A 21,269-nucleotide genomic window follows, 5' to 3' on the forward strand; every position below is an offset into this window, starting at 1 on the left:
TGTGTAGAAACAAGCTAGCCAAGTTCAAGCTGTGGTGTCTTCTGCCAGGCTAGTGCCCAGCAGTTCTATTAATTATGTCTATTCTGGCTAGAGAAAAAAGGGCCAAACAAATGAACTTAAACAACACATGGGGAGGGAGTAATTGTACAACCATTTCTTTAGTTCAGAGCCATCCAGCTCCCTGACGTTAGTTGTGTGTTCGCAGATGTGGTTTTGTGAAACATCTGGTTACTGAACAAAGGCAAGATATTTTAAAAAGTGTTTTAACAGCTTTTTCCCACAAGAAAGAGAGTTCCACAGTAAACACAATTCCATATAAAATGACTTAATGTGGCAGACAGAAAGAGGTGAGAAAGGGCATCTGTGGTGCTCTTCCACGAGTGGCAGGCTTTCTGGGACCTGTAGTCACCTAGGTCTGGCAGATTTTGTTCTCCATGTCACCTTGCAAAGACCACTTCAGTTCCCTTCCCTTTCCCAGCAGTGAGCTTGCCTTCTAATTGTCCTTAGCTGCCTGTTAGATGAGAGACCATGTAGCACTCAAATGCAATGCTGAGAAAGTCAATGGTGGTGTATGGCCACCATATTTCCTATGAGCAATCCTGTTGGCTACAGGAGAGGCTTTAACAGCAGTTTTGCTGAATGGATTTTTTCAAAGTGATGAGGGTATCTTGAAAGGATTACAAACTGCATTTATAATATTGGGAACTGCCACTTTTTGGTCTAGGAATATAATCAGAAATCTTGCAGGTTTTTGGTAAGATGCAGCTGTTCTATAGCGTTCCAACAATATCAGCCCCTGCCAAGTCCAGAAGAAAATCACCAGCCAAACCACTTGGTAGATGAAATGTCATGTAAGATTCAAATTTACCAGAGTTTCAGGTTAGATTATTTGTTAGGCTTTCAGCAAAGGACTGCAAAGCTCAGAATGAGTTACAGCATCATGTTGTACATGGCTTTATCCATCCATGGAATTAAAAGCATTTTACAAAAGCTGATTGCTGCCATCCCAATTACAAATGAAGAAGTGGAGGCATTAAGAAACTTGCCAAGGGTAACAAAACTAGTCACTGGAAAGAGCTGGAAACAGGGCCTGGAACCCAGGAGCTGGGTGTTACTCAATATCCTGAGCCACATCACCTCTCAGCAGTTAAGAGCTCCTGTCTCCTCTGAAGCTGTGGAGGTTTGACAGCTGACTTCAGTGAAGCCAAAATACAATCCCATAGGATTATTCTGCCTTTGTTCAATTGTCCAAACTTCTTGAGACAGTCAATCTGTCTGGACTCTTTAATGTCACAGAGGCTTTGGTCCTTCCTTTGTGCTGGGGCATTTTTCCTTCAGAAGAAAGCCCAGGCTGGGCAGGGTGGTGTTCTCCACCTCAGCTGTGATGTGGCCTGCAGGCTGTACCTGCTCCACAGTCTAGACAGGAGCTGATTAACTCCATTACATACATTACACAGAAAAACCTTATTAAATATACTTACATAACTGTGTATATTTTCAAATACATTAATTGCTTGATTTGTCCTCTTGTAATTTTTTTTTTAAATATGAAACAAGAAGAAGTGGGAGTGAAACTAAGGACAGTTTCCATTGCTATATTGTGTCAGTCAATGAGTATTGCAGATATGAATGCCAAGGAAACAAATACACAACCATAGCTGGCGATGCAAATAAGCTTCTATTAACTGGAGCTCTAAAGATCAGAGCAGCCTGTATTTCTTGGACCATGTTCCGCTCTCTTTATTCCTTGAGGATTATAACTGAAAGTATCAAAAGCATTGAAGATCTGGAAGCAACTATCTACACATTTGTTTATTCAGTGCAGGAATATGTTTGCATTAGGCACCCATCCAAAAGCAACTTCTTCTATTAAAAGGGAATGGGTCACAGCAGGACACTGGAAATGGATTTCCTCAGTAGCGGGCTGTAAACACCCATTATTTCCAGTTATTTTGTAAATGAATGAGATTTTTACTTTCTCATGTATTTAAAAGAAATAAAACACAAGCAGAAGAAGTCTTAAATATGTGGAAAAATCACAGACATGAACAGATACATTTTCATTAAATTTGAGTATTAAGTACTTTTAAGTATTTAAGTACTGTTAGACAAAGTGATAGTGCCAAGTGAGCGCAAAAACTAAACAAGCTGTCTCCTGTATTTAAAGAGCAACGAGAAAGCAAGTTAGTCAAATAAGACAAAAGTAATGCTTTGTACTTCCATGGCTCAAAGGAAGGAGGGACCTTTCCAAGATCATACAGAGCTGAAAGCCACCACCCTCATTCATCCTGAATCGCAACTGGCTCTTAAATCCATGCTTTTGAGCTCGATAGAACTGTTTGTGGAGTTACATGTCCAGAACTTTGTGGGTAAGTGGGAGAAGGTTCTCAACAAGTCCATCCCTGAAGGGCATTTGAAATTTAGCTTTTGGGACTAGTTGAATTGAACACAGCCACAGCCTATGGAAAGGAAACAGGAACAGAGATTAGGTTTGAGTTGCCCGATGTGCAAACTTGCCAGGGTTTTACTCATGTTGCTTTTTCTTTCTTTCAGGTTAAAGCCAGCACATGGACAGTTTGCATGAGCTGGCTGGTGGGCAGTACTGTGTAAAGTCATGATAAATTGATTGCGGGTCAGAGTCACAGAATCACAGAATCACAGAATGTTAGGGATTGGAAGGGACCTCGAAAGATCATCTAGTCCAATCCCCCTGCCGGGGCAGGATTGCCTAGACCATATCACACAGGAACGCGTCCAGGCGGGTTTTGAATGTCTCCAGAGAAGGAGACTCCACAACCTCTCTGGGCAGCCTGTTCCAGTGTTCAGTCACCCTCACCGTAAAGAAGTTTTTCCTCATATTTAAGTGGAACCTCCTGTGTTCCAGCTTGCACCCATTGCCCCTTGTCCTGTCAAGGGATGTCACTGAGAAGAGCCTGGCTCCATCCTCTTGACACTTGCCCTTTACATATTTATAAACATTAATGAGGTCACCCCTCAGTCTCCTCTTCTCCAAGCTAAAGAGACCCAGCTCCCTCAGCCTCTCCTCATAAGGGAGATGTTCCACTCCCTTAATCATCTTCGTGGCTCTGTGCTGGACTCTCTCTAGCAGTTCCCTGTCTTTCTTGAACTGAGGGGCCCAGAACTGGACACAATATTCCAGATGCGGCCTCACCAGGGCAGAGTAGAGGGGGAGGAGAACCTCTCTCGACCTGCTGACCACACCCCTTCTAATACACCCCAGGATGCCATTGGCCTTCTTGGCCACAAGGGCACACTGCTGGCTCATGGTCATCCTGTTGTCCACTAGGACCCCCAGGTCCCTTTCCCCTACGCTGCTCTCCAACAGCTCTGCCCCCAACTTGTACTGGTACATGGGGTTGTTCTTGCCCAGATGCAGGACTCTACACTTCCCTTGTTATATTTCATTAAATTTCTCCCCGCCCAACTCTCCAGCCTGTCCAGGTCCCTCTGAATGGCTGCGCAGCCTTCCGGCGCATCAGCCACTCCTCCCAGTTTTGTGTCATCAGCGAACTTGCTGACAGCGCACTCTAATCCCTCATCCAAGTCATTAATGAATATATTGAATAGAACTGGTCCCAGAACCGACCCTTGCGGGACTCTGCTAGACACAGACCTCCAACTAGACTCTGTCCCATTGACCACCACTCTCTGGCTTCTTTCCTTCAGCCAGTTCACAATCCACCTCACTACCCGATCATCCAGACCACACTTCCCCAGTTTAGCTGCGAGGATGCTGTGGGAGACCGTGTCAAACGCTTTACTGAAATCGAGATAGACCACATCCACAGCTTTACCATCATCTATCCACCGGGTTACGTCCTCATAAAAGGCTATCAAGTTGGTTGAGCATGACTTCCTGTTGGTGAAGCCATGCTGAGTGCCCCTAATGATCCCCCTATCCTTGATGTGCCTAGAGACAGCACCAAGAACAAGTTGTTCCATCACCTTTCCGGGGATGGAGGTGAGGCTGACCGGTCTATAGTTACCCGGGTCCTCCTTCTTGCCCTTTTTGAAGACTGGAGTGACATTCGCTTTCCTCCAGTCCTCAGGCACCTCTCCCGTTGCCCACGACTTAGCAAAGATGATGGAGAGTGGCCTAGCAATGACTTCCGCCAGCTCCCTCAGCACCCGCGGGTGCATCCCATCAGGGCCCATGGATTTATGGACGTCCAGGTTGCTTAATTGGTCCCTGACCCAGCCCTCATCAACCAAGACAGATTCCTCCTCTATCCTGACTTCTTCTGGGGCCTCAGGTGTCCGGGGCTCCTCAGGACAGCCTCCAACAGTATAGACAGAGGCAAAGGCGGCATTCAGTAACTCCGCCTTCTTTTTATCCTCTGTCTCCAGGATCCCCACCTCATTCATCAGTGGGCCTACATTGCCTCTAGTGTTGGCTTTACCTGCAATGTATTTGAAGAAGCCCTTTCTGTTGTCCTTGACCTCTCTTGCAAGGTTTAATTCCAAGGAGGCCTTAGCTTTCCTAGTTGCCTCCCTACATCCTCTGACAACAGACTTATATTCCTCCCAAGTGGCCAGCCCCTCCTTCCACGATCTGTACACCCTCTTCTTCCACTTGAGTTTGCCCAGCAGTTCCCTGTTCAACCATGCAGGTCTCCTGGTACCCTTCCTTGACTTCCTACCTGTTGGGATGCTCTGATCTTGAGCTCGGAAGAAGCAGTCCTTGAATGCTAACCAACTATCTTGGGCCCCCTTACCTTCTAGTACCCTGTCCCATGGGATTTCCCCTAGCAATTGCTTGAAAAGGCCAAAGTTGGCCCTCCTGAAGTTCAGGGTTGTAATTCTGCTAGCTATTCTGTTCCTGCCACATGAGATCCTGAACTCTACCATCTCATGGTCACTACAACCAAGGCTGCCCTCAACCTTCACCGCTTCAACCAGACCCTCCTTGTTAGCGAGGATAAGATCCAGCAGCGCTCCTCTCCTAGTTGGCTCATCCACCATTTGCATCAGAAAGTTATCATCAATGCACTGGAGGAACCTCCTGGACTGAGGATGGCTGGCTGAGTAGGCCTCCCAGCAAATATCAGGGTAGTTGAAATCCCCCACAACAACCAGGCCCTGTAATTGCGAGACTGCTCTCAGCTGCCTGTAGAAGGCCTCATCAACCTCCTCATCCTGATCCAGTGGCCTGTAATAGACACCCACAACAGTATCACCCCTGCCAGCCTGCCCCTTAATTCGCACCCACAAACTCTCAACTCGCTCCTGATCCGCCCCTGGACAGAACTCAATACATTCTAGCTGCTCACTCACATAAAGAGCAACTCCACCACCTCTCCTTAGCGGCCTGTCTTTCCTGAACAGGACATAGCCATCCATGACCACATTCCAGTCATGCGAGGCATCCCACCAAGTCTCTGTAATTGCCACTAGATCATAGCCCCCCGACCGAACACGGATTTCCAACTCCTCCTGTTTATTCCCCATGCTGCGTGCATTGGTGTACAGGCATGCATTGGTGTACAGAGTCTGAAGGACTGGGGATTAGATACAGCAATGGAGCAGGATCAGGATTTTGCTGTCTCTCTTTGAGACAGTTTTCCCTTTAAAGGTAATTTTGGCAAATTTATATAATGTATAATAGAGGTTTTCGTTCCTGCAGAATTGAAAACGAGTGTGCTAATCTGGAAGGTAATTGCCAGTGTTTCAAGAGGATGCTGAAATCACACAGTTGTTTTCTAAGCCGGGCTCTGTTCTGTGATGCTACCCACATTGGTCCAAAATTCTTCAGGGAGGATGTCATTCTCTGTTATATTCCCTGCACATAGAGATTGATAGAAGCAGAAACAATAAGAGAAGGGCATTAGGAAAGTTTCGGATTTAAATTCTGTTTTAACTGTTGTTAGAAGGTTGTGTCAGGTCTTATTTCCATATTCAACACTGTCTTGCTTAAACAGAGTGAAATCTGCAGTTCCTCAAGTGTTGTACATACTCATCTCTTATTTGCTCTTTGGGAAAGATGTGGAATTCTTACATGTTATTCATATAAGTGACACCATATGTGGTATAATAGGTTGTATTCCTTATTACGTTGCCTCTTGGCACCTCTCGTATCCTCTGAATAAGTATAAAACTGTATCTCCCTCTTCCCCCTCCTCACAAGAGCATAGGCTCAGTTCTGCATTTGCCATTGTGCTGACTTCTTATGTACCAAAAAAATCCAGTTACAAGCCTGTCCTCAAGAATATGTGTGTACTTCCTAAGAAGTGATTAATTTTAACATGGCTCACTAGGGAGTTTAGAGAAAGACAGATGTCATGGTGTCTGGCCCTTTTGCTTGTTGGAAAGGCTAGGCATAAAATGCATTTGAGAAAGAGAAATAGGAGTGCATAAATCCAAATCCGTTTATATTTTTAACAACCTGCATTTTGAAGGAGTGTTAAGCTAGTAGGGTGGTTTTGGAGATCTTAATCTGAAATGATGTTGAGGGTTCCAGTTTAATTGGTGAAAAATCAGTACATTTAATATAAATTAACAGTAATACAAATAATAAAGACAAATTCACATGGGATCAGAGGCATGAAACTGATGCACTGCATTGTGGGCAAAACTTTAAAGAAACTTGCATGTAACCAGAACTGGGAGTGGACTTTGAGGGCCCCATCTGGGAAGTAATATGTTGTTTTCTGTCTTTCTCAATGAATCAAACAATAGTATCTTCTAATGGAACTTGCAAGAACTGAAACATCCAAGTTCCAGGTTGTAGGGTGTTATCTTAAGGATTGCATCTGATCCACAGCCACTGAAAAATGTTATGATCTTCAGAAGACGTTACTGAAAAACTATGTTTGTTCTCCACACACATAATTTTTACTGGGAAGGAGGAGGTGGGGTGGGGTGGAAAGGAAGAGGGAAAATCTGGTTTCCATTGGAAATATTTTTAAATGGAAATTTCCAACCACTTCTATAGTTAACGAGGAAATAGAACATTTTGTTGCAAAGGTTTCATTGGGAAACAATTTCCGTTTTTCATCAAAAAGCTTTCCAGCCCAATTTTTCCAAGCAGCTTTAGCTGTCTCACATAGCGGCTGCTTGGAAGCTGATGGCACAGATGGGAAAGAGCAAAACTCTGCGAGTTGTATAGTGTCCTGCAATGGGGGAGTTTCCCCAAATGCGGGGCCATAGGGGATTAAGTGATAGTCAGAGCAGTTCTGATTATACTCATTGGAGGGCAGTGGTGCACACACACAGTGACCCGCTCTGTGCTATATCAAAGGGCTGCACAACTTAGTATACATGGCAGAAAGATTGTTTCATGCACCAGTGAAATGCAGTCTGTTGTGGGCTGGAAAATAGCAATGGCTGGACCTCAAAAAAGGCTTAGATTCAGTTTGGGATACTATAGAAAAGTCAACATTCGCTAACAGTTACCAGCCTGTTGGTATCTGAGACACCACATTTTCCATTTATACTCAGAGCAGGAAGTAACTGTGGTCTTTTCATATACCACAGTGTGGTAAATTTCTGGCAAATTCTCACTTTTTAATGATGACCACTATATTTTCCATTGTTTGTGCTAGAGCTCTGTTTACAGCTTAAGGCAGTTGCGATGCTAATCATTCATTCCTATGGAAATACATGTAACATACACTTCTTAAAACACTTAGGAGAATACTCACATAGAAAATATATAGAGGGACAAGAGAAAAATCACCCTTCCCAGTCCTTGACTATACATCTTCCATCTTTTTTTTTTTTTGCTGATGCGTATTTCATTCTAAATTATCCTCATGGCTCGGACAAGATCAGATCAAGTCAAGATAAAACCAGCTGATAGCTGTTCCCTTCATTGCAGGTCAGCTCTTTCTTCCTTGTAGAGAAAAGAGCCTATCTGTATTGTCCAGTGGTTTTGAGGTCTGCTGCACCTGCAGCTGAAACCCTGACTTCAGCCAGCAGAGCTGAGGTTCAAGCATTGCAGCAGAGTGGTGCTGCAGGCCACTGCTGCTGGCTGTCACTGCACCAGCCTGCAGAAGTCCACTCGCAGGGCACAGCTCTGCCCGTTGGATCTCTTACATGGGGTTTATGTCAAAACCTTGTGTACAGCAACAAGCCAAGGCTGCTTATTTGACCTTGGGCATCCATTTTTTGACATAATTTGTAAGCACTTTTAGAAGCACAATGAGTAGGACCAGGGAGGATTTAGCTATACCTATTTTCATTTTTGCCTGCTACAAATGCTACAATCCATCAGCTGGGGCAAAGGACCCCGCTGCCAGCTCACGGGTGTCTCTGTGGCTCACCAGAACACAACTGTGTTTCCTTTCCTGTAAATGAGTTGAAGTCAGATTTTACCAGTCCTCTGGCAAGGAAAGAAGCAGAAATTTTTCCCCACTTAGGGATGGAGGGAATCTCAAAGTATGTTCTGTCCGTGTGACAGCTACATTGGTATGATTTTTAGGGGAGAAGTGTTTGCAGAGAAACATGAACTCTCCCTGCGTGATGGGAGAGCCTTTCTTCCTCTGTGAGAGCAACCACCACCAGTGACTGCTCCTTAACACAGACACAGTGAGGGCTTTTAACCAGTGGAGAAGTATTCCCAGCAAAATCATCAGTACTGCAGTCTATTTTGGGCTGCCCAGGGATGCATGGTCCATCCCTTATGTGCAAGAAGATGAGTTGGTGTGGCAGGAGGTCACCTTGGCTGAATGGGGAACCCCTCACTGAGTTTATTGAACAAAACTAAGAAGAGGTGGAAAAGGGAACAGGACATTGAGGAAGAATATAGAAGCATCTCCTGGGCTTGCAGGGATGGAAACAGGCAGGCCCAGCCTCATCTGGAGTTAGAACTGGTGAGGAGTATGAAGGGCAACAAGGGCATTTCTACAGCTACATCAGCAGCAGAAGGAGGGCTATTGCTGAATGGTGGTACTGTGATGAAGGACACTGGAAAGGCTAAGGGACTCAGTCTTCCTTTGTCTCAGCCTTTCCTGACAAAGTCTGCTCTCAGGCCTCCCAGGTCTCTGTGTTGTGGCTTAGCATCTAGAGAGCTCCAGCACTCATGGTCCCCTTGCTTGAGCTGCTCATGGGCTCAGTGTATCTCAAGACCCAGCAGTGGCCAGCCCTGACACGGGGACTGACACAACACAAATCGTATTGGGTGACAGCCTCATCCGGTGAAAGGGAAGCTCCTTTTATCCTCCCAACAAGCAGGGAGAGTTTGTCCGATGCTTCGGAGAGTAACAGATTTATGTTTGGGTGATGGTTAGTTGATCACAGCCTAGCAGCTGTCTCTCACTAGGCAGGTTTACAAGGACTACTTTCCCTTCTAGGCAAATACAGAAGGCCCAGATTCCACCTGGCTTGGTATTTTGCAGTCACAGGGTAATCAGCAGGGAGCTTGTATTGCTCACCGAGAGGCAGGCAGGACTCTGCCCTGGGGCTCTTGCAAATGCAGGGTCAGTCTTCTGAAATTACAGAACTTGCATCTATTTTATGGCATTTGGAGGATCTGACCTTTTATATTTATTTTGCAGATGGCTTCTTTGACATGCTGCTGTTTCTATTTTTTCAATGAGGTTCTCAAGAAACATTTCTCTATTAAATCAGGTCATTAAAAAAATTACATTTCCTTCCTGAAGCCCATTGTGGTTTTTCTGTCTAAGAAAACTGGGACATACAACTATCATTTCCCACGTGCATGATCACAGAACCGTATCAGCAGAGACCAGGGTCATTTTTATAAAGCGAACGTGGTCCCCCTCGATCTTCAAGGTGCTAAATAAACAATGGGGTTCCATAACCAGAGAACAGGGTTTTTTTAAATTCAGTTTTCAGGGTTTTTTTTTTCAGTTTTCCCAAATTATCCATTATTTGTCTGACTGTAATTGTATTTGGAGCCCAAATTTAGGTCATATGGAGTTCTTGTCTGCATGAACTCAGAAGTGAGCTGTCAGCTTTTCCAGCAGATGACTCTGGAAGAGCTTGGGAAGACTTGGAGGCCTTGCAGCACACTTGTAAGCTGACCACATCCAGGAACAGCACTGGCTGCCGAGGGGACTACCAGGGAAAAGCCCATGCCCATGTTGCAAATGTTTTTAGCACCCAGGACAGGGAGGCTGTGGACAAACTGCCCTTTGAAGGTGGTCCTGGTATTGTTCTGACTCACAGATCGTGTTTGAGAGACCTAGTTGCAGAGGCTGAAAGTGTAACAGGGAATATTTTAACAGCCTAACCAGTTATGTTCAACTTCTCCAGACTACTCCTAGTCACTGAGCCATTTGCTCTTGTAGACTTTATCGTTTTTATTGCCTGCAACACCACCAAACTGAGGATTGATCCTACCAAGGGCTGAATATTCCATCACACTGCCTTCGCTAGGGGCGATGGGTCTTCAGTATCTTACCGGCTCCAGCACTAACGTGCTCTGAAATGAGAGTGCTGGATCTTGCATTTTGAACTTAGGGAATCATTGTGGCTTTAAGTCCCAGCCTGTGGGACTGCTGAGGATAACAGTGGCATTGGGTTGGGCGGCTGTGGTGGAAGTCCTGTTACTCTGCTGTTCTGAGAGCTGTGCTTTGCCATCCCCTTCTGAAGCGGGTGCTGGGAAGCAAACATGATCCTTTCATGAGAGGCATCTGGTAAAACTCCTACTGGAAGCACGCAGAAGCATGCACATGGTCCTTACATGGGTAAACAAAAGCTTGGGATTAAATTCTGGGTCTTCCCCTTCCATAGATCCAAGAGTCAGTGGATTCATCCTAAGTATTTTGAGCATGTGTCTGAGACACAAAAGGATTGAAGGCAGCTTTCACAGCAGTCTAACAAATCTAAGCTCAAAATTTCCCCTGAAGGCATCACGTTTAAAAGTGAGCAAAACAATTTTTGTTGAAGAAGAGTCATTGCCAGAGTGATTAGTTCTTGCACACCTTGTGTAGGGCCTTACCTGATGACGTAGGACACACTTTGTATGCCATTGCAGTCCTCTTGTTCCCACCAAGACGTTATTGTGATCTGAATCGCTGAGGATGATTAACAAGCTGAATCGCCAGTACCCTGCGGTGAATCTTCTGCTTAGTACTGCTGGAAGCACAGAAACAGATGTCCTGGACCTTCCTGGCTCTGTTCTTCCAATGCTTGCAGCAAACTTCGCAGGTGACAGCATCTTAACGTCACCCACCATAAAGATGAGATCTCCGTTGGTGACTATTTGTTCTGTTTTGACCAAGACCAACAAGTGTAGTCACTGATCCAGTACAAAGAGACTAGCAAAAGGAGGCACGTACCACAATCCTGTTTAACTTAAGGTCATTCTTTCATGCAGCAACAGGTTGTGAGGGGAGAGGCAGTGCCTCGGTGACTTAGCACTTTCACATTTTCCCCTTACTGTGTTTGCAAGAGACAAATCAATAGAGAATTTGCCAAGCTGTGAGGAGCCTTTAAAATTTTACATCCATGACCACAATACATATGAGTGGCATAAGCACTGGTGGATTATGCAGGTTATGCCAGACAAGCAGTGATAAAACTTTTATAGCCCCATCCCATATTTTGTATGTGTCACATCTTTGCCTGGCTTTATTAGGTTTGTTCTTTTAGCTTTTTATTGAAACTAATTTGTTGCTGTGGAAACAACTGTATCCATTAAACTGGGTGGAGCTTAGTGACACTCTCTCGAGCTAAGATGAGTTCGTGATTTAATTTTAATGATGCATTGTAAGAGCTCGTTATTGTTACATCCATCCCTCCCATGCCGCTTTTGATTTTCCCCACCTACCGGCTGACTCCAGGGGTATGGACGTAGTGAGCTTTTGTGAGCAGGAGCTTTCTTCGTTTATGCTGTCTTTTAAACAGTCTCAGATGTGATGCTGAATTAATCCCAAGGATAGCAATTTAGTTGTAAGGAAGCTTCATTTTCCCCATTTTCCGTGGTCAAAGAGAGGCACAAAAAGGTAAAATGATTTCTATGTAGTCATGCAGTTGAGCAGTAGTAGGGAGGGATTTTATACTGTGACAGATATAGATAGATAGATAGATAGAAGATAGATAGATTTATATACATATATATTCATTCCCCCTCCCATCCTTCCAGCTTTTATAAAGCTGCAATTTACAGACTTTTTAGTTGCAGAGGACAGTGATTTACCCTATGGTTACTTCAGTTTTCTTTTTGGTGTAAAAACTCATGTGGTACTGAGTCTAGAGAATCCTCTGAGAGATAAACTGGGAGTGATCTCAAGGTTAAACTGCAATTTTTAAGACCGCTACCATGTGATTTGGACCTGAATTTCTTAGTACAACAGCAGCCAGGATTAATGTGGATTTTAGAAGGACAGATATATTCCTTTTGGGGATTATACTGAAGTCAATTCCTTGTTTGCCAAAGATAAGTCTGAAATGATGGCAAACATTGAGTTTCACTCTTTAAACATCTGAGGGTGTGTGCTATACATAGAAACCGGGGGCTAGGGAATAAGGATTACTTTAAAAGGGGGTGAGCTGTCATTGACAATACAAAGGCAACGTGTATTTATCAAATGTCTGTACTCTAGAGGGATAAAATTATACAGAAACAATTTTCTCCCATTTTTAGAGGTGATCATTTGGGAGGTGGAACATAATGACTGTTAAACAGCATTCATCAATATAAATCTGTGGCCTGCCCAATGATTTTATGAAAGGTTGCATTAAAGTCAACAGTAGTTTTAATTGTGTATAAAGAAAAGCATGTAGATATGTTTTTGTATTTGCAGTGAGTTGGTTGACTTTGATTTAAAGTGGAGATTAACTGGGTTTAAGATATGGCATTTGCCTGGTGATTCCCTGACCTTCCATGCTGCAACTTAAAGGCATCATTTATTGGTATGTAACGTGACTGACTGATTTGGGAGCAGCTTCCTCTGTTCCTGATGTTATCGTGTGTGTCGCTGTGGGTCCATGGACGCCTCCTCCATCCTTGTACAAGGCACCAACTCAGCGAGCATTAGCCCAAGTGTCTGGCATTTATGAAGCATCTTCTGTCCCGGCACGTGCTTTTTCCCAGGCAGCGTTCAGCGCCATTGGTGTGCCTGGGATGGCAGGGGCAGCCAGGTGGGCCAGCACAGCCTGCCCTCACGAATGAGAGATAGGAAGTAGAAAAAATGTGGGTAAAGGCACTAACATCAGCCTCTAGATGAAGAGCCGTGGTACATTTCCTTCCCACACAGTGCTGGGTTTCATCCAGACCCTTCCCTCCCACCCTCATGTGCAGCTTGTAAATGTTTTGGAAATTGTGAATGATATGTTTCTGAATAACTGTGAACGTTTTCATGGGTATGTCTTTAAAATTTTCCACAGGTGGTTTGGCGGTTAGGCTGTGATTTATCAGATATTTGAACTTTCGAGGGATCTTTTCATACACAGAGAATCGGAATATTGTTGTGAAAAAAATTTTGTACCTTTCTAGCATTTCTACATTGTTCCTTTCAATGGATGGAGTCATTTTTGTTATCATTTGGAGCAGAGAAATTCCAAGGCTGATGAAACAAATGTTTAGGCTTCTAATTTATTGTCTTCAGTTCATTGGGATTTATTTCCTTGGACATTTGCTGGATCTAATGTTAAGCACGTATCGAAATACCCAGCGAGGAACGGGCAACGTCGAGAGCAGAGTGGCTCTTGGAGGGACTCAGTGGCGGGTCCGGGGGATGCCCCATGCTCTCCGGGCAGCAAGCATGGCCGCTCTCAGTCGTCTGCCGCCGGGAAGCATTTGGGAGCTCTAGGTAAGGAACCAGCGCCACATTGCACAGTGCCAAATGCGGCTCCTCTCGCCAGCCCATTTGCAGACATTTCATCATTGCTGCAGCACTGACGTGCTGACGTACCAGACAAGCTGAATGCCTGCATTTCAGCACTCTCTTATCTGTCACCTCTCCCAGGGAGCATTTTCCCTGTTGTTTCCAGCCCTGCCCTCCTGATGGGACATGGCTGCTGAGTAGATGTGTGGTAGTAGAGACCTGTGATGTTGATTTTGTCCTGGTTTTGTGGGGGCTTGTACTTCTGTGCCTGAAGACCTGGAGTAGAGCTCCACTGATGCAGCTCCAGCCTTTCCTGCTGCTGCTCCCCCAGACCCCTGGAGCAGGGCAGAGCTGCATGTTAAAGGGGGGAAATGGTGGTGTTGGAGATCCCTCTGTCATCCTTCACGATGCCATCCTGTCAGGCTGGGCACCTGGGAACCAAGTGATTACACAGCTCTGGAAAGAGGCGTCCCCTGCCGCACAGGGGCTTGCGAGGCAAGGAGTGAACATGTGGCTTCAGGCCATCTCCAGGTGCCTAACAGAGTGCCTGTGACCTATCTGGGGTATGTTTGCCATCTGGAAAAGAATACCACTTGTTTTATTGTTTTAAAGGGTGTTTTCACTGGCTCACTATTTTAAACAGCTCTACTTCCAGTCCCGAGTTTAAAAGTGTTTGGTTGGCCACCGTCACTGCTCCTGGTGGGAGCAGACAGCAATCCCCGGCCATCAGTTGGCTTTGCTGGGCTGTTGCAGTTGATAGATACCCTTGGAGGTGCAGATCAAGGCTCAGGCTGAGGGATGAGGGGAACCAATGGAGTTTCTTCTTTATTTGTTTCGAAATGAAGAAAAAAATGAGAGAGAAAAATTGAATAATGATGTTTCTCAAGTCTTGCTTAAACACAAGCTACTTGTCCAAAGCATTGTTGCCTGTAAACAGATCCTGGGTCTCCTCCTTTAATAATATCTGACTTGTTGGGGTGACATCTCGTAAATAACTGAACTAAGCTGTCTGCTGCAAGGAAAAGAAAGGAAGAAAAGAAAAGGAAATACCTCAACTCCTCAAAACCGCTTAAGTTCTTCCTTTATGAAATACGTTGATAAATATAGTTCAGCTAGCACCCTGCTGGTGTTATCATGTCTGAGAGCTATGGCAAGCTTTCAAACAAAGCCAGCAAAACCTATACTTAGAAGCAACCTTCAGATTTTTCGTGCAAAGCACAGAAATGAAATGGGAGTGATAATAAAAGGGGGAAGATGGTGGCTCGCCTACGTGTGTCTGCCAACCCAGCTGCTGTGTCAGACTTTCCTGTGAAAACCCTTCAAATCGTGATTTCCAGGAATGCAGCTGTGTCTGTGCCTCCCTGTGCACCATCACGGGTGCATGCCCTCATGTGTCTGACCTTTTCAGAAGTGTGTTGACATGTTCAGAAATAAACTTTGCGATGTAAAGATAACATATTGGATTGGGAGGGGAATAAACAAATCAGCCCCAAGAGAACAGGTCCTTTAAAAGCCATGGTGAGCTCTTGCAGGGGTCTGGTTGTGTGCTCAGGTCTGGCAGTTGCTGCTGGCATCCTGCTTCTCTTGTGTCTGTGGGGCCTTTTTGGTGCTTAACACTGCAGGGTCGAAGCACCCCATGTGCGTTCATCAGCTTATCCTCACATCACCTCTTGTGGGGTGGGTGGGGGGAAACTGAGAGAGGGGGAAATGAGCTCACCTCCCGCTCCTCTCACCTCAGCCGAGCCTTTGCAGGGAGAGATCGAGTGATTGCCCAGCCTGGAGGCTGCTGCCACTGCTGAGAGAGCACCACGTCTCCTGAGCCCCAGCACGGGGCTTCGCACCTGAGACCACCTTCCTCGCCAAGTCTTTGAAGCTGTGCGGTTTTTAAGGCCTCAGAGGCTGCTGATTTCCCCTCCACTGTCCCTGTCAGATTAAAGGTAACAACGCCTTTTCTGAAAGGCCAGCACCTTGTCACAGGCGCTCTATCGCTTTTCATCAGGCTGGCGTTGTGAGGAGAGATAAGCTTATCTATCAGTTCACAATAGCATGAGGACAAATAAAAATCTTTCACTGTAAAATTGAGTTTGTTATTTCCCTGGACCACCTTGGTGAAGGCCCTGTTGGGAGCCCTGTGCTCTGTGCAGGTGCCTTGGAGATAGTCCCAAACGCCCTGGTTTGGGAAGGACTCGAGGTGTGCACGTGGTGTCCTCCTGCACATCGCCACAGACCAAGTGTCAGCAGTGGCCAGTGGCGTGTCTGGTCTTACCTGTACGGTCACAATTCCCTCATGTATCTTCTGGACTTTGCCCTGGCTTCATCAGGCAGGGAGGCAAGGCTGCCGGGAGATTAGAGTGCTGGAGAAGTGCTCAGAGGTTAAATTCCTGCTTTGCCACTGACTTCTGGTGCTTCTTTGGCCAAACCATGCAAAACATGGTATTGCAGCCCTTTTAATCACACAGGTTGTTTTTAATCCTCAAAACATGTCTGATGATGTAAATGGGAGCGGTTCTATTCAGGGCTTCCAAAGATCAACAGCTTTTGTTTTGCTCCAGAGATACACACCTAAGTCCATCAGGAGAGGTGTTTAAACTCTGTCTGGGTTTGGCTGGGGAGGGGTGGTTGCTTACATTGGGCTTTTGTAATTAAAGGTCTTGCAGACTTGCTTGCATATGGCGAAATGGTGCGACTAAGACTACTTCTGTAAAATGAAAAAACTGTATGGTCATGTCTTGATCATCTTGGGCAACTACAGAAATGGGTAATTCCCATCATGGACATTCATATCTGTTTAGTCATTTACTGAAAAACTTTGACTTTTCCTATCAGGCAACTGGGAAGCCACTGATCTGAGCCAACAGTTGTGTGGATTCCTCCATGGACAGCAATATTTTTTATTTCACTTTTAACTCATTGAAGAGAAAGTTCCTCTAGCAAAGCCCTAAATGATACACCTAAGTGATGTTTAACTAAGTTTTCTCCTCACCTTCTTATTATCTTTCCTACTTTTGGAGCAGATGTAATTTGATTCTCACTGCTATTTTGAGAGAGATTGTCAGTGCTCTTTAATCAAGAGCAAGAAAATGGAAAAGTGCCAGAGAAGCACATGAAGACTGGGAGAAACTGGACAGAGCAAAGTATAAATGCCACCCCATTTTAAGAATTAGCATTGACTGCAAAGCAGCCGATGAACATTTTCTGACGTAAGCTCCACTATTATAGCTGTATAGAGGATTTATCCAGAACAGTGACTTTTTCAATAATTTTCTGACCCAGCTCACCAAAGGCTAAGATGTGAATACCACACCTTGCTGACTGCTTTCTTTAACATTTTCTGCTGTCTTAGCTAACCGTTGTTATTTCTGTCGCCCGTCGTTCATTGATCACTGAGTCAGAGAATGATTCAAGTGTTATTTGAACAACGATGTTTGAAGGTTGTTTATCAGTGACTCCATGTCTGTCTGTGGGAGGCACATTTTGCAACGTGTACTTCACATTTTTTCCCTCTGATAATCTGGAGACCTGGTGGTGTTACAGGTCCACCGGCTCACCTCACCTCTGTGTGACTCAACTTTTCCAGGGATCCCACTCTTTTCTGAGCTCCCCCAGTGAGATGCACCAGCGAAGGTTTAATGTTGCTGAGCTCTGGCACCAGTGTGCTTACCTTTGCTTAAATGTATAGCAAACATGATCCCTGCCTTCAGGGGCTGATAGTTGAGATGGGCCCTACCTACTTGCAGAGAGGGGGAGTGCAGGATGGGGGAGAGCAGCATACTGTTAGCCCATGGGAACAGCAGTGGATGAGGCAGAGTCTTTTTGGTCAACTTATTCTGTTGTGAAATGGTCCTGAGAAACATCAGCCTTGGAGAAGCAGCTCGCAGTTGCTTTTTTTCCTGCTCCTGGGGCTTTTGCCAGCTGCTGGTTTAGCTGAGCCGGGGCCCTGAGGTGTTGATTACTCTCTCAGGAGGGCGAAGGGCTATGTTCACCTTTTCAGTGAAGGGCATGACTGGAGGTATTTTCTGTGCACTGTCACTAGAAAGCCATACCATCAATCAGGCTTTGCTTTGCAAGGGCTACAAAAGAAGAGCCTGGTGTGTACAGCTCTCTTCACTCTTCCATGCAGAGGTTGGGTCATGCCAGTCCATGTAACCCAATAGTTACCCCATGGGTAAGTGGTATCAGTATCATATTCCATAGGAGAATGATCTGACCTTTCTTGCTTATACGGTAAGTGTGTCCAGGAGGCTTCTTTGTCAGCCTGGTCATCCCAGCTGCCAGCTCGCCGCACGTCTTGTCAGCTTCAAAGCTCTTTCCAGGGCTTTGAAGTTAACAAAGAGTTATTTGGAGTTACAGGGGTTTATTTCATAGAGAACCCCTGTGCATAGCTCAAATAAAAACGTTCTCCTGAGTCAGAACCCGCACATTCAGCAGTGCTGAATGGTGGAGGGCTGTAACAGCACAGAGTAAATAGAAGTCAGTTTGTCTCTAAAACCCGATGAAGGTGAGCTGGTCTTGATAATTAAGGACAGGCTAAAGGAGGTCGCTGCTGGAAAAATCAGCAAGAGCTCAGGTTTGTTTTAGTTCTCACTCAGCTGTGGAGCATGAGGGTAAAGACAGCCTTTGTGTGGGACCAACGCTGTCATCCAGCTGAGACAGCAGAACCTTCTTGGGTTTAACACTGGCAAAATATTTGAGTGATATCTACTGTTCTCTGAAGAGAGGCTCAGTTGGCTCAGGTTTTCCCACACTGCCCCAACATCTGATCCCCATGGCTCACTATGGTAAGTGAGTAACTAAAAGAGAGGAACTGAAGTTCTTCAGAAGAATGTTCTCAGTCTATCTCTACTTGGTTCACAAATGTGGGTGCCCACCCAGTAGGTCTTTCTAGTTCCCAGTATGCTAACACACTATTTTTCTGCATAAAATATCTAAGAAAAAAAATCTTGCTTAATATTACACAAGCGAATGTGTTTATGAGACAGAACAATATAATTCATCTATCAAGCAGATTTTTTTCTTAGAATTACAGAAGCATCTCAAAGCCCTTAACTTGTTTAAGGAGCCTGTGTGCTGGCTGTTAGACGCCTGCACATTGTCAGAGACTCTTCCCTAAACAGATAAGAGTAACAAAGAGAAGGGAGAATCCCCATTGTACAGGGTAAAAATTCAGTGATTCACTCCAAGTCACAGATGAGGTCTGTGGTAAAGCTGAGAATAAAACTCTAATCCTCCCCAAGTCTCAAGCCCTTCCCTGCAAATTCCCCCTTGCTTTATTATGCTTTATTTCATCCATAACAATAAAATCATGCTGACTGTGCTGAGAGAGTCCTTTCATGCTTTTGGTGCTGATGGCCAAATTTATGTTCAGAATGTATCTGAACAATAATTACAACTGATTAATTATGGCTGCAGCGTACCTGATGTCTCATCTGTTATCCTGATGCCTACTTGGCTTCATTCAGAGGCAGACCATGCTGGTGTAAAACACCTCTCAGGATCCACCACTCGCGGTGATTGCGTGAGTGCGCGTCTGTGTTTCCCACAAAGCAAAGAAAAAGGCCTCTCTGCAAGAAGCAAAACCACGATCTCACGGGCTGTTTTGTGTCAGACTGTCCCCAGACTGGAGCAGCAGTAGGAAAAAATTCCTTTTTTTTGTGGTGCCCTGCCACGGGGGCTCAGGCAGGGCTGGGCTGCCAAAAGATTGGGAGGGAAGAGAGGCATGGCTTTTTTTGTGTGTGCCCAGGCCGTCGCAACCACCTGGCCAAGGAGGCAGCAGATGAGCAACCTTTAAAGGGCACAGCGATTGTGTCCTTTCTGTCTCCTCATGGCTTTGCTCCTCAGAATAGTCCTGTGTCTTACCCAGGACCTTACAGGAAACAGTTCTCCATCTCATACCAATATTTTGGATTATAATTCTCATTTCACTCCAGGACTGTTCTGAGACCTTTTATTTTTTTTTTTCCCATACAGTGAGCATGAGGCCAGCCTTAACAAGCCCAACAGACAGGTGGTGCTGGCAGTTGCTGGAGGTGGAGAAGACAGGCTGAAGTCCGTGCCCTCAGGAGCCCAGACTGAGCATCTGACCTGAGTTTCTCAGGACCAGGTGGGTGTTACATTTACCAGGCTTTGGGCTGTTCTCAAGAGAAACCATCCTTGGTTTTCGCCATTCTTTTTTATTTGTCAGAAACTTCCTCAGTCCAATCCCAGGTGAGTTTCCCAGTAAGTTTTCTTACAGAGGCCTTTACTGGTTCTTCAGGCAACATGGTAAGGGAGGAGTATTAACACTGAATTACTGCTGAAACAAGGTTTAATTAGCAAGTGTGAGAAGTGAGTCAGGCTCTCTCCATGAAACCTTTCTTGATACCATTAGATAAAGAGAAGGTAGGTAGCATTCAGCTTTCAAGATTTCTTTATCTTTGGTAGCTCTCACAGCCTTCCTCTGAGGCCCAGACTTCTGGCATGAAACTCAGCAATTTTAAATGATAGATGGAGATAGTACTGACAGATACACAGAGGTGTGGGTTGATGTATAGTTATTATCGCCATTCGTGTGGAGTGACTGGGGCACTCACTTTTGTCTTTGCAAGCCTTCCCTAACGAGTACCAACAGAGTCCACATATTCCCACTGGCCCCCAGCACCAGGCGTTGCTGAGAAATTAAATTACACCCAGCAGCAGAAGTCAGCGATGGAGGGCAGGTGGGGGTCGTGAAGGGTGTCAGACCCACTCAAAAGGGTAGGGGGACGTTTTGAAAAGATGCTCACAATTAGGGTTAAGATTTCAAGGGTTTGGCCCTCAGATAAAGAACTTTGTGGAAACAATCCCTGTTTTAAAAAGAAAGAGCTGCATGTCCATTGAAAGCAGTGACTGATGGTTGTTAAGCACATCTGGAGCCCTAATCTTTCATTCAGGCCACGCTTTCTGTCTAGCTAAGGAAAATAAATCGCATTCTCTTACTTGTCTCTCCTCCTCAGACACTCAGAGATTTGAAAGCTGCAAATGTAGAAGTAGCAGAAGGAAATACTTTCTTCCACACAAGGCATAATTCCCCTGTGAAATGCAAGAATTCAGCAGGGTTCAGGGAGGGGAGAGAATTTTATGGTTGGACCTTAGAAGAATTATGCAGCCAGCTGTAAAAGAAAGTCATGGGTTTGATGTCTGAGTTTCTCAGTCCTTTTGAGCATCACATGCTGTCTGGAGAACAAGACCATCCATGTATATTTTAGATGTTTTATTTATTACTTTGGTTGTAATGATTGGATATGAATATAATGTCACTTATAAAGAACAGAGCCCAGAAAGAAACTTGTGCAGTAGGCATATGCTTCCATTGTCCTCTCTTTGGACAGGAGGAAGCAGAGCCATGCGATTGCAAAAGAGGGGTCATATCCCTACACACTCTTCTCTGTGTGAATATGACTAAGTTTCTGTTCATGTTTCCCACAGACATGCTTTAAGTGTCCTGAAGCCCCTATGTCATGTTAAATGCAGTACCACATCAAGGCTGCTGAAAATGAT

This window comes from Nyctibius grandis, chromosome 1, assembly GCF_013368605.1.
Source record: "Nyctibius grandis isolate bNycGra1 chromosome 1, bNycGra1.pri, whole genome shotgun sequence".
Classification (NCBI taxonomy): Eukaryota; Metazoa; Chordata; class Aves; order Nyctibiiformes; family Nyctibiidae; genus Nyctibius; species Nyctibius grandis.